Raw genomic sequence first — 12,294 nt, forward strand, 5'->3', positions numbered from 1 at the left:
TCATAAGCACAGTGCTTGGGACTTAGAGGGTGGGGTGCTCAGTGAACATTAGTGGTGGTCATGATCATTGAGGATGCCATAGAGTCTGTGCACGGAGCTGGGGGTTGGGCTGGAGGACCCTGCTCTTCCATTCCTTGACTCTTCATGATGGCTCATTACTGTTGCTCTGCCCATGCACGAGGATGGTCATAACTACGTTTGAAGTGGTAGGTTGTTGCTCCTTTCCTTTTTCTACTACTTTTTGTTTTCCATTTTACTTAAAGGGAGAATAAATTATTTCCATTTAAATCTCCCGTCCCCCCACCTGTAGGGTTTGAATTTGCGTTTCTATAAAAAGACCAGAATAAGAAGATAGGAGACCTAGTTTTCCTCCTAGCAATGCTGTGAAGGAGCCCCATGAGATTAGAGAGAGCTGGCCTGGAAGCCAGGGGACTCTAGATCTAGAGACTTGGAAATATAATTTCTTAAAATTTAATGACTGACATTCTCTGATTTGATGACTCTTTAAAAATGGGAATGATAGTATTTTTTCCTTCCTATCAGACAAGGTTGTTATGAAGGTAAAAGTGAATATGGATGATAGGAATGAAAATGTGTTCCAGATGTCAATATTAAAAGTAGAGGTTATTAGGTATATGATGATGCTTATGTGTATATTGAGTGGAAAAGGTCATGCTTTTATGTGTATATTGGGTGGAAAAGAATGCTGATTGGACAAAATATGATTGACCTAGCCGTTTTCAACTATAAAATCAGGAATCGAGGGTATGATATATTTCTCTCACTCACACACGTGCATACCGCCCCCATCACACACACCCTAGTTCCAGTTTAAAATATAGGACAATTATTTGTCCCAATGGAGTTGAAAATGGAACAAACAGTAAAATATGGGTCATTCCCAGCTGTGTTTGGGATATCTAGTGTGGTTTTGCCTTTGGGGGAACACGAACATCATTTTCTAGGGCAGAGTCCAACCCCTGGCCGCCCCTTAAAAACTCTAGTGGAGCTAACCCTGCCTGCACAGGAGCGGGGATAGGGCAGAGGCAGGGAAGAAGGCAAAGAGCATGTCACTGAACATGCAGGGAGGGGGGAAGGAAGAGAAGAGGAAGGCAGAGAAGGGATAAAGAAGGAGTCCTCCATCCTTGAGAGTGAAGGCAATTACCGGCTATGTGTTTACATGTGGGGAAGAGAAAAAACTGGAAGTCTTGGGGAGTTCGGAAAACCAGGGCTGGAATTCCAGCTGTACTGCTAGCTGACCCTGTGACTCTTAAGTCATTGATTTAACTACTCTATCAGTTTCCTTAATTCTAAGGTGGGGTTAACTATATATATCTCTGTATGGTTGTAGTTAGTTGAGCAGGACAAAATGTCCAGTATTAATGTGTGTGTGTGTGTGTGTGTGTGTGTGTTCCTTTTTTAATGAAAAACTTTAATGTTGACATTATTACAGGTGTCCCCCCCCCGCCACACTTTGCCCACACCCCACCCACCCCTGCATCCCCCTCCCTTGGCCTTCACTAAACTGTTGTCCGAGTCCATGAGGTATGCATACATGTTCTTTAGCTAATCCCTTCACCTTCGTTATTCAGCCACCCCTCCCCTAAGGAGATGCCTGCCTGCCCCTTCAAAGCCTTCTCTGTTAAGGCCTAGCTGATTGTTCCGTGTTGTCATATGCAAACATTCCATTGAGAGCATTCATCATTGTCAAAACTGTGCAACAGAATGGCTCCAAGGACAATATTCTCCAGACCCCCTTTCAAGCTAACTTTGAAACATAATCAATACTACCTGAGGGAAGGTTTTCAAGCAGACACAAATAGAATCACATACCCATTAGTCCCCATTTCACCATCCAGATCCCGGGAAGGTTGAAATCAAAGCATACCACGTTTGCAATATCCCTAAAGTTTTCAGCTTGGTAAGTAATTCTAAAAAATACATTGTGTTATAAATATTTAAAGTATTTTGTTATAAAATATGTTCTAAATTTTTAAAGAATTGACAGGGAATGTGTTGGTCTGTGGCTGGCCTAGGAACTCTTCTTTTTCCTCCTTTAAAAAGTCCCATGCTCAGTCTCCTAAGGCAGTCTATTTTTTCCGACTTTGTCATGCTAACATAGTGTAACCCTGAGATATAGATGCAATTCCTCTAGTACCTGAGATATAATTAGTCTGGGTTCTGTTACATTTTTTTCTTTTAAAAATAAAATAACTCTGTTTTAGTTCAGGTTCCTATAACAGAATACTGTAGACTGAGTGGCTTAAAAAACAGAAATTTATTTCTCTCAGTTCTGGAGGTTGGGAAGTCCATAATCAAGGCACCCACAATTTCTCTGTGTGGTGAGAGCCCACTTCCTGTTTTACAGATAACCATCTTCTCACTGACCTCACCTGGATGAAGGGAGCTCTGTGGAGTCGCTTTCATACTGCCACTGATTTGGTACATGAGGTCCCCACCCTTATGACCTAATCACCTCCCCAAAGTCTTGCCTCCAAATACTATCACATTGGAGATGAGGTTTCAACATATGAATTTGGGGACACAAACATTCAGTTTATAACATGACTAGAGGCCCAGTGCATAAATTCATGCACAGGTGGGGTCCCTCTGGGTGGCCTGCAGGGATCAGGCCAAAACCCACAGTCCAATGCTGCCTGCAGCTCCTACCTGCTGCTCCCGCTCATCCCGGCCCCACTGTGCCTGCTTCGGGCTCGTGCCCAATCAGGCCCAATCAGTCCCAATCGGGAGAGGCTTGTGCTGCTATAGCAGCTGCCAGTCATGAGCCCTGTGTCTGGCGCCCTCCCAAGGGGAGTGGCCTGCGGGATCGGGCTAAAACCAGCTCTCAGACATCCTCTGAGGGGTCCTGGATTGTGAGAGGGCCAGGCTGAGGGACCCCACCAGTGCATGATCAGGCCAGGGAGGGACTGCAGGAGGGCTCCAGGGCATGTCTGGCCCATCTTGCTCAGTCGTGATGGGCCCGGACCCCAGGAGCAAGCTAACCTACCAGTCAGAGCATCTGCCCCCTGGTGGTCAGTGCACATCATAGAGAGCAGTTGAGCAGTCTTAGCATATCATTAGCATATTACTCTTTGATTGGTTCTTCGGTTGTTCTGCTGTTTGGTCTATTTGCATATTACCCTTTTATTAAATAGGATTCTTTATTAGAACTGGAATAACAATAGCTAAATTTGGGTGTCACCTTAAAAATTTGAAAGTACTTCTACATGCATTATCTTAAGTGATCATTATAACCACTTGAGAGGTTGGTAGGACAGGTGTCATTATTATACCCATTTGAAAGATGAGGAAACTGAGGCTCAAAAGATTAAGGAACTTGTTCAAGATCCCAATGTCATCTGTTTGCAGAGGTTGGTTCTACAAAGCATGGAATTTCTAACTTGATTCTTTAATGTCGTGTTATATATGTTTTCTATTGTATATATGCTATTTTTGGAAGAAAGTAAGCTACAAATAAGAATACACACATATCTACATATGTAATACAGACATAGAACATTTTCATTATCACAGAATATTCTATTGGACTATATATACAGGGTGTCCCCAAAATATATATACACACTTGAGTGACTATAAAGTCAGTGTTTATTAACATACAGTTCATTTTAAAAATTGAAAAAGAATCAATGGGAATGAATAAATTTTTTTGTCAATGTCTGTTTTCAAATTGATGACCATTCTGGTCCAGACACTGCTGATAACACAAAGCAAAGGAATCTCCAATATCAAGAATCATTTTCTTCGGTATTTGTGTGCCCTCAATTCATCTACTGTTACCAGTTTTGTACTGCAAACTTTATCTTTTCTGTATCCCCATAAAAAAGTCTAGTGGCACTCTAGGATTAATTTTCTTTGTTCAAAGCTTAGTCTGGCTTCACCCATTATTTCAAATCAGTTAAACTTGGAAAGGAGTGAAAATTAAGTGAGTAATCAGTTGTTAAATTGTGTGTACATTTTTGGGGACACCCTCTGTGTGTTTGTGTACTGTCCAGTAGAATATTTTGTGACCATAGAAATGTTCTATATTTGTACTACCTAAGTCTGGTAGCCATTAGCCACATGTGTCTGCGGAAAACTTAAAATGTGGCAAGTTTGTCAACAATATAAAATTTAAATTAAAAAAAGTGGCAAGTTTGAGTGAGAAACTGAATCTTCAAATTTATTTATTTTTTTGAAATAGCCACATGCTAGAGAGGCCCCTGCCCAGATGGAGGTGGGACAGGACCCTCAGCCAGAAGCTTTTCCAGGGCTGGGCAGTGGGGAAGTCGCCCTCTGTGGACTCTAATGGGGTGAATCCTGAGTGCACCGAGCATTTGCCCCAAGGAGACTGTCTCAGGCCACAGGGGATCGCCTGGAAGCCTGATAGGGGCAGGCAAAGGGGGCGAGGGCTCCAGAGCATGGGAATTAAAACTCCATTTCTGCACATCTGAGTCTTAGTGTGTAAATATTAATTCGCTGCCTGACCAGCGTCAGGCCCCTTGGGCTTTTGCCCTACTGAATTATTCTCACAGGTCATGGCTTCCTGTGTGTGAGGCTTTGCTTATCTGCGCCGCTTTCTAATTCTGTGCATTTCAAAGTGTGGTTCTCCACATAGGTAACTGGTTATGTTGGTTTTGATCCTGTGTAGCAAGAACAGGGCATCCCCTGACCACCTCCCTCGGAGTCCCACAGCAGGGGCCTCTGAGCAGTGGATACATTATTTAGAGTGTGGACTGTGGCGCAAACCTGCCCAGGTTTAGATCCCTGCTGTGGCACTTACTAGCTGCATGCGTGACCCTAGACAAGCACTTAAGTACTCTGGGCCTCAGTCTCCTCATCTGTGAAGTGGAGGTGATAACAATAGTGCCTACTTCCTAAGACCATGTTTAACAGTGTCGGGCACAGAGTGTGCCCAATTGGTGTTTGTTGTTGATACTCCTGTAGGCTCAGCCCCACTCTGGTCTCAAGTGTCAGTTGAGACCCAGGAGAGTCTAGGCAAGGGAGATAGATTTAAGGAACACCAGGCTTCCTCTCAGCAGCTGAGCAATGAGAGCTTTCCTGCTGACTCTGCATAAACAGTGGGTACTTACCTAGTTCCTAGAGGTCCTACCTGTGATCCCCAGACCCCACAAATCAGTCTCATCTGCAGCTAGACTTTCCCAGGGCTGAACCCTGTCAGCCTGCAGGTGGCCTTTTACTTACGATGTTCAGACCACCTGGCTATACTTGTGCTGTCAAATCCTAAAGCTGGAGGGACCACTGCCCTACGCTGGTGGGTTTGTCCATTTCCCAGGTTCCAACCCCTCGGTTGCCTGGCCCCTTCTGCTTCTTATCATGTCTCTTTTTTTAATTTCCTATCAGACATTGTTTTTGGGGTCAACTAAAACTTTTTTGATTTTTTTCTTTTGTAATTTTCTACTTCTATCTTTTTTTGAGCAATGGATCAAAACTAACCTTTTTGGTTAAAATTTGAAATCTTTTTTACAGTCTAAGCCAAGTGATCATTCATTCATTCAACAAACTTTATTTACTGAGTCTCTTCTATGCACATGGCACTGTGCTAAGTGCTGGAGATACAGAGTTTTGCATGATTCGAGGCCTATAGGAGGGTCTCCAAGGATGGTTGCCTAATTACAATGACATCATCACCAGGTCGCCCGTCCCTTAGTTCGTGGTCATTCTGTTCTGTGGCTTTGTCCACCTGCTCATTGCAAAGAGTGGTGCGGGTTCCTGAGGCGACAAATCCCTACTCTTGTCTACAGCAGTCCACCAATGTTCTGCAAAATGGAAATGGCAAGGTGTATCAGAACCTCCACATTTTGAAGAGGGGATTGGACCTGTAAATTTGAATTCACAGGTCAAATCTTGCTTCAGATCAAGACTCTGCTGGTCCCAGATCTAATCAGTTATTCAGGAGGAATTTACAGAGCAAGAGCACTGAGACGCAGACCCACAAACATGCCATTTTGGTTTATTTGTTTTTTCAAGTACAAGCAGTTTAACCTGGGCACTATTTACCGGGGACTGTCTTAGAGGAAAGAGACGTAAGTCTTATGTCACATTTATTGGCTTAGGAAGTCGGGTGCCTCCTGGAGGAACCCAGGAGGGCTCCCCCGGCAGCGGCAGAGGCCTCGAGGTTGGAAGGTGGTGGCGAGTGCAAGAAAATGTAAACTCGACGTGATATCATGCAAGTGAGGCATGACCGATGCTTGGAACAGAGCAGAGAAACAGCGCGAAGGCGCAAGAATAAGAAAAACCCTGCTTGTTACTATGCATATTTTACATGGCATCTTTGAAGATGAAGCTGCTGCTTATGCTACTTTACTCCAATTCAGTGAGTTTTACAAGACCACAGGGGGACGCGTTCCAGTGTGAGCAAGCCGAAAATGTCTCAGGGCTGACAGAATAATGAGTATTTTTTCTTTGTTTAATATTTTTGATCCAGATCGGATAACTGCGATTTCTGTCACTTCTACCCAGCTAAACTTCTTTCACTTACTGGAGGACTTACTTTCTTGTGTGTATAATAAGAAAGCCCAATCAAGGCAATCATTTCTAGTTATTGTGAAGAATTTTCCAAAATTATGTAATGAATGTTTGATTCTCTGGTTAGCTAGCTAATTTTAAAACCAATGGTTTTGACAGATGTGTTGTTTTATCTTTTGTTCTAGTTGTTGCATTTCTATTCTTGACTTGATAATTAAATTGTGACTTGAGTTTGGCTTTCTATTCCTGGACAATCAGGAAGGGACAGAAAGGGAATTTTACAGGGCGAAGGTGTATTATCAAGGTAAGCCCACCTGGGGTTAGATTTATAATTGGCAGGTGAGTGAATGTTTAGAAGAAAGACTTGGTACTGGCCCTGAGATTGACTGTTTCTCAGAGAGAGCTTAATTAACATCTGTTTTTGAAAATATTATTACTCAGGGCTCTGATGGACTGATTTTCTCACCTGTGCTGGGAGCCTGAGGTTTGGAGAGGTAAGGTCCCTCCAATACGTGGAGACCCAGCTGTTTGTCTCCACAGCTTGTTCTCACTTCACAGCATACTTTCTTCCTCTTTAAGCCTCGGGATTCACAAACTCCCTAAAGCCCTAGGTCAGTGGTCGGCAAACTCATTAGTCAACAGAGCCAAATATCAACAGTACAACGATTGAAATTTTTTTTGCGAGCCAAATTTTTTAAACTTACACTTCTTCTAACGCCACTTCTTCAAAATAGACTCGCCCAGGCCGTGGTATTTTGTGGAAGAGCCACACACACTCAAGGGGCCAAAGAGCCGCATGTGGCTCGCAAGCCTCGGTTTGCCGACCACTGCCCTAGGTGATTTTTGCCCCTGAGGTAGTAGTGACTGTGATGCTAGAAGAAACAGTATGAGCTCAGCCTCCTTCATAATTCATATACAAGTTCACATGTCTGACTTCATTTTTCACATCTGACTTCATTTTTCACATGAACCCCTTTTACAGATAAAGACACAGAAGCTAGAAGCAATTGTCTAGAACATCTATTGCACCTCCTACCTCCCTAAGTGCAAGAATGCACGGGTCAGACTTTGTATTTTGTACCTGTCCATGGACCAGGAGAGAAACAAGAGGGTCTCTGCCCTGGGCCAGGCTCTGAGGATATTTCTGGAACCCCCATGCCACACTGCTTGGCCCTGTCTGTGCCTGTTGTGGATTGTCTACATCGATTCCCTCTGAGCCATGACCTGTACTGCAGGTCTGCTCACTGTCTCCTGTGTGTGCATCAGTTTTCCACGCTCGTCCAGGCCCCAGTCTTTATTATCATCCCGTTAGGGTTCTTTCTGTTTCCTTTATCGATTGCTAGTTGCTGCAGCAGCTCCCAGCCCTGCTGTGCTCTGTGGCATTCAGGGCATGGTGAGGTGCGTTGGGAGCAGAACTGAATTCAGCTGGGACACTGGAGCTCTGGTCTGATCGGCTGTGGGGCTCTGCGAGGCCATCTTGCCTCTTTGTGCACCACTGTTACAATGGGTGTGGACTAGATGGTCACTGATATGTTTCTAATACACAGGTTCCAAAAGCAGTGTTCATGGAACATGAGAGGCTTATCTCCTCAACTTCCTGGGAAATGGATAAGCTTACTTTGCTGCTCAGAACAGTTAGTACTAATAAGGATAGTTGGGGGTTTTATGTTATTTTTTTTCTGACAAAAACAAAACAAAACGTGAAAGTACATTTCTCTGAAGTATGGACACACCCAAGGGATGCTGCACTTTTCCGTGCTGCCATCTGCACTGCAGGAAACAGCAGAAGTGAGAAGCCCCCAGAATGCAGTGCGGTGTGCTGCTGGTGCCTAAAGCAGAAGTTAGCGAAATACACCCCAAAGCGCCAATTCTATGAGCTCAAACTTGATTAGGAAGAAGGAAAAGCTGAGAGACAGGGCCAACTCTCTGGAGAATTTTATTGCCATTTTTTGTAAAAGCTCCGAGGAACAGAGTCCTATTTTTCACCCAGAGGACGGCAGAAAGACTGAACAATAAAGCCTTTGGGTGTAATAAATGTGTAAATATGGCTCAAGAATTCTATATAAAATGCTGACAATTTCTCCTTGAGGTTGCAGGCTTGATTTGGATTTTTGTCATTTTCTCTTCTTTCTCTACTCTCATTCTTCCAGGAGAGGGAGAGAATGCCCTATTTTATTAGGCGTTTGCCTTATAAGTTTTTTCACGTTTTTTCCTTGAATCCCAATTTCAACAACTTATCTCCTTTTTGCTTCCTACCAGGTTCTCTTGTTTCTCAGCCCTGGGTCCAAAATTGCTCCCCTCTCTTTCATCCTGGAGACGGAAGTTCTCACCGGCAGTGCCAGTCCCAGCATCCATTCTCACTGAAAACAAAGGTGAGGGATTAACTTCATTATTTCAAAGGTATTATGAATGTCCGACACAGTGGGATCTCGTGTGTCAATATCAAATGGGGAGTAGCTTGTTTCTCTTTATTGAGTGTAGGTGTCCAAAGAATAAACAGTGTTTGAAGGAGAGGAGATATCAATAATAATGCCTTTGAATAAAGACATGGTTGAGATCTCCAGGGGAAATTCCTGCACTTACTTGTTTATATTATGCCTTCTTCCAAAGTAATTTCAGGCAGTTCTCAGTAAGGCTCATATCTAGTGTCAGTGTCCTTCCAGCTTCCTTAGTGAGGTGCTTCCAATGGCAGAGAAGGGTGCATGGGCACTCTTCTCAGGAGGCCTGAGGGAAGAACCAAGAATGACCCATTCATAACATATTATGTTTGGCCTAATACTAAGACATTTGACGTGACCCAACTCTGATTAAATCTGGGACTCCGGATTTATGAGCCACCTTTGTCCTGTGGCTTCCTGGATCCCATGATGCATCGCTGCAGAGCCTGAGAGACATGTCCTTCATTGTGAGGAGGAGCATTGGCAACAGAACTTGCAAACAGATGTGAAAAAACAGAAGTCAGGGACTTTCAAAGGGGTGTGTGTGTGTGTGTGTGTGTGTGTGTGTGTGTGTAAAATTCCCAAGGACGAAATTAGCCTCTGAGTTCCCTAGCAGTAAGGACAAAACAGAAAATTTGAAATATACATAGAAATCAATGAAGCCTAAGACTTTTGAGGAAATTGTTACTTTCTCTTTTATTGAAATATGACCAAGGGAAAAACGCGGTTGAGTCTGTCAGTATAGACTACCTATTATTCTTTGTAATTGATGGCTGTGAATACCTGTTGACTGCCTGTATGCTTTTTGCCTTAGGTGTGAGAAGTTGTCTATTCCCATTCATTTTCTATGTTCTAGTGTTTTTCAAACTTCCTTGAACATTAGAATCACCTGGGGAATTAAAAAAAAAAAATTCAACGGTCTTAGCAGCACTTGGTGCTAGTTAAATCAGAATCTCTGGAGGTGGGAGAGAAGGTAGGAACCAGGCATCAGCATTTTGCTTTTTCAAGTTTCCTAGGAGATGCCAATGCACAGCCATGTTTGCAATTCAGTGTTACAGACCCATGGTTCTCAAACTTGAGCGTGTTGCCACCATCACCTGGAGGGCTTGTTAGACACAGATTCTGGGCTCTGCCCTCAGATTTTCTCAGTAACTGCGCTTCAAGTGGGGCTTGAGAAATTGCATTTCTACCAACTTCCCAGGTGATTCAGATGCCAATGGTCCAGGGATCACATTTAGAGAACCATTGTTGTAGAGTTTGCAGGTATGTTAATATTACTAGAGTGGATGGGATAAAAGTCTCCAAGCTCTAAAGACCAATCTGGGTAAGCTTGGTAAAACCAGGTGATGTAACAGGCCTTGGGAAATACTTGTACAACAGCCTCTTCTGCTACCCGTCCGTATTTGAATTTGATTGACAATATGTTTGCTTTCAGTCGGATTTTACCCTGGTCTTGGAGACCCAGCAGTCTGTTTTCCATGGGTTAATACCATTTCATACATGCAAGTGAAGAAACTTGTCTGTCTGCTGTTGTTGCTTACCATAGGAGTCCTGTGAGACATCATGGAGCACTGTGAATGTAATCTCATTACATTCAGTGCGTGGTGGTTGTGGTGTGTGCTGCGATGCTGTGGAGGTCTTCAGAGGAGTGATAAATGTCCTTCCTCTAGGAGGGCTGCAGCTTTTTCTCTACTGGGCTTAACAGTGCCTAGCAAGCTCTTGCTTCAGCTTACTGCGTAGTTTCTTTTTCTTCTATTATAAATATTATCTGCACAACTCTCTTAGCTTTACTTGTCCCATTAAAAGGTCATTAGGCTTCCCATTAGCTGCTGCTGTTGATGGTTTCCCGCAGAGGCCTCAGCATGGGCCTCCTTGCCATGAATTTGAGCTGGGGAAGAGCTAGAGAAAGGAGGGAAATGTGGAGACTCCACTAATATCTGCCGCCCAACTTCACAACACAAAAGCTAGGCTGGAACCAGCGTCTCCCTTCTTCAGCAGAGGGGGCAGCAGGTAAAACAAAGTTTATGTATTTGTTCCTATTATCTCCAACAGCAAGTTCCACTTAATTTCTTTGCTTCTTTGTATGTCTTTTAAATATCTATAATAATAAAAGCACAATATGCTTTTAGACTGGACGTCCTTTCGGATGGCTTCTGGACCACCTTCTGGATGAAGCCTGGCCTGCGAGGGAAGCCTGGATCCTGGGTGCCAGAGGGAAGCTGGTGCCGGCAGCCAGAGGAAGGAGGGCCTGCTTCTTGCATGAATTGCGTGCATCAGGCCTCTAGTAGAAATATAAATAACAAGTCAGTAAATAATGAACAAATAAACAAACAAATATAAAAGCAAAGGAGTTCTTCAGCTCAGTTTGTCACCTTTTATGTCCCCACCTCCTGCCAGTTGCCAATACTTGATAGTATTCAGTTTGATGCCTGGTTTGCCCCCATTTCTAGATCTTGCATTAATTTCTTTATATGTATAGTTTTATTGTTGACTAGAGGCCCAGTGCATGAAATTCGTGCATGACTAGGGTCCCTAGGCCTGGCCGGCGATCAGGGCTGATTGGGGCCTTCCTTCCCCTGACTGCCAGCTGCTGGCCAGGGCTTTCATTTCCTTGGCTGCTGGCTGCCAGCCAGGGCCTTCCTTCATTCCCTGCCGCCCCCTGGTGGTCAGCACAAATCATAGTGAGTGGTCGAACTCTTGGTCGGTTGAACTCCGCAGGGGACAATTTGCATATTAGCCTTTTATTATATAGGATAGTATTACAGATGTCTTGTTTACACCCCACCTTTACTCCCCTCCTCCCAGCCCTTATCCACCACCCACCCCCAGGTCTTCACCACCCTATTGCCCATGTCCATGGGTTATGCATGTAAGTATATAAATTCTTTGGTTTATCTCTTCTCGTACATTCAACCCCACATCAAGGTATGTCAGTCTGTTCCATGCCTCCATGCTTTGGGTCTTATTTTATTGGTCGATTCATTTTGTTCATTAGATTCCACAAATAAGTGAAATCATGTGATATTTGTCTTTCTCAGATTGGCTTATTTCACTTAGCATAATACTCTCCAGGTCCATCCATGCTGTCCCAAAGGGTAAGAGATCCCTCTTTTTTACAGCTGCATAGTATTACAGCCACTCATCTACTGATGGGCACTTGGGCTATTTCCAAATCTTAGTTATTGTAAATAATGCTACTGTGAACATAGGGGTTCATATATTCTTTCTGATTGGTGTTTCAGCATTTGGGGGATATATTCCCAGAATATGATCGCTGGGTCAAACAGAGTTCCATTTTAATTTTTTGAGGAAACTCCATACTCTTTTTCATAGTGGCTTCATCAATTTGCATTCCCACCAGCAGTGA

At 43.7% G+C, this 12,294-nt stretch overlaps 1 long non-coding RNA gene across 1 annotated transcript; it reads left to right on the top strand.

The window, feature by feature from the left end:
- Nucleotides 1-1,748: 1,748 nt before the first annotated feature.
- On the top strand, nt 1,749-11,262 carry LOC129147929 (uncharacterized). The gene is made up of 3 exons (XR_008555152.1): nt 1,749-1,921; nt 8,749-8,861; nt 11,057-11,262. It is a non-coding gene; the product is annotated as an uncharacterized LOC129147929 (long non-coding RNA).
- The last annotated feature ends 1,032 nt before the right edge of the window (nt 11,263-12,294 follow it).

Source organism: Eptesicus fuscus, chromosome 3 (assembly GCF_027574615.1).
Source record: "Eptesicus fuscus isolate TK198812 chromosome 3, DD_ASM_mEF_20220401, whole genome shotgun sequence".
NCBI classification, from domain to species: Eukaryota; Metazoa; Chordata; class Mammalia; order Chiroptera; family Vespertilionidae; genus Eptesicus; species Eptesicus fuscus.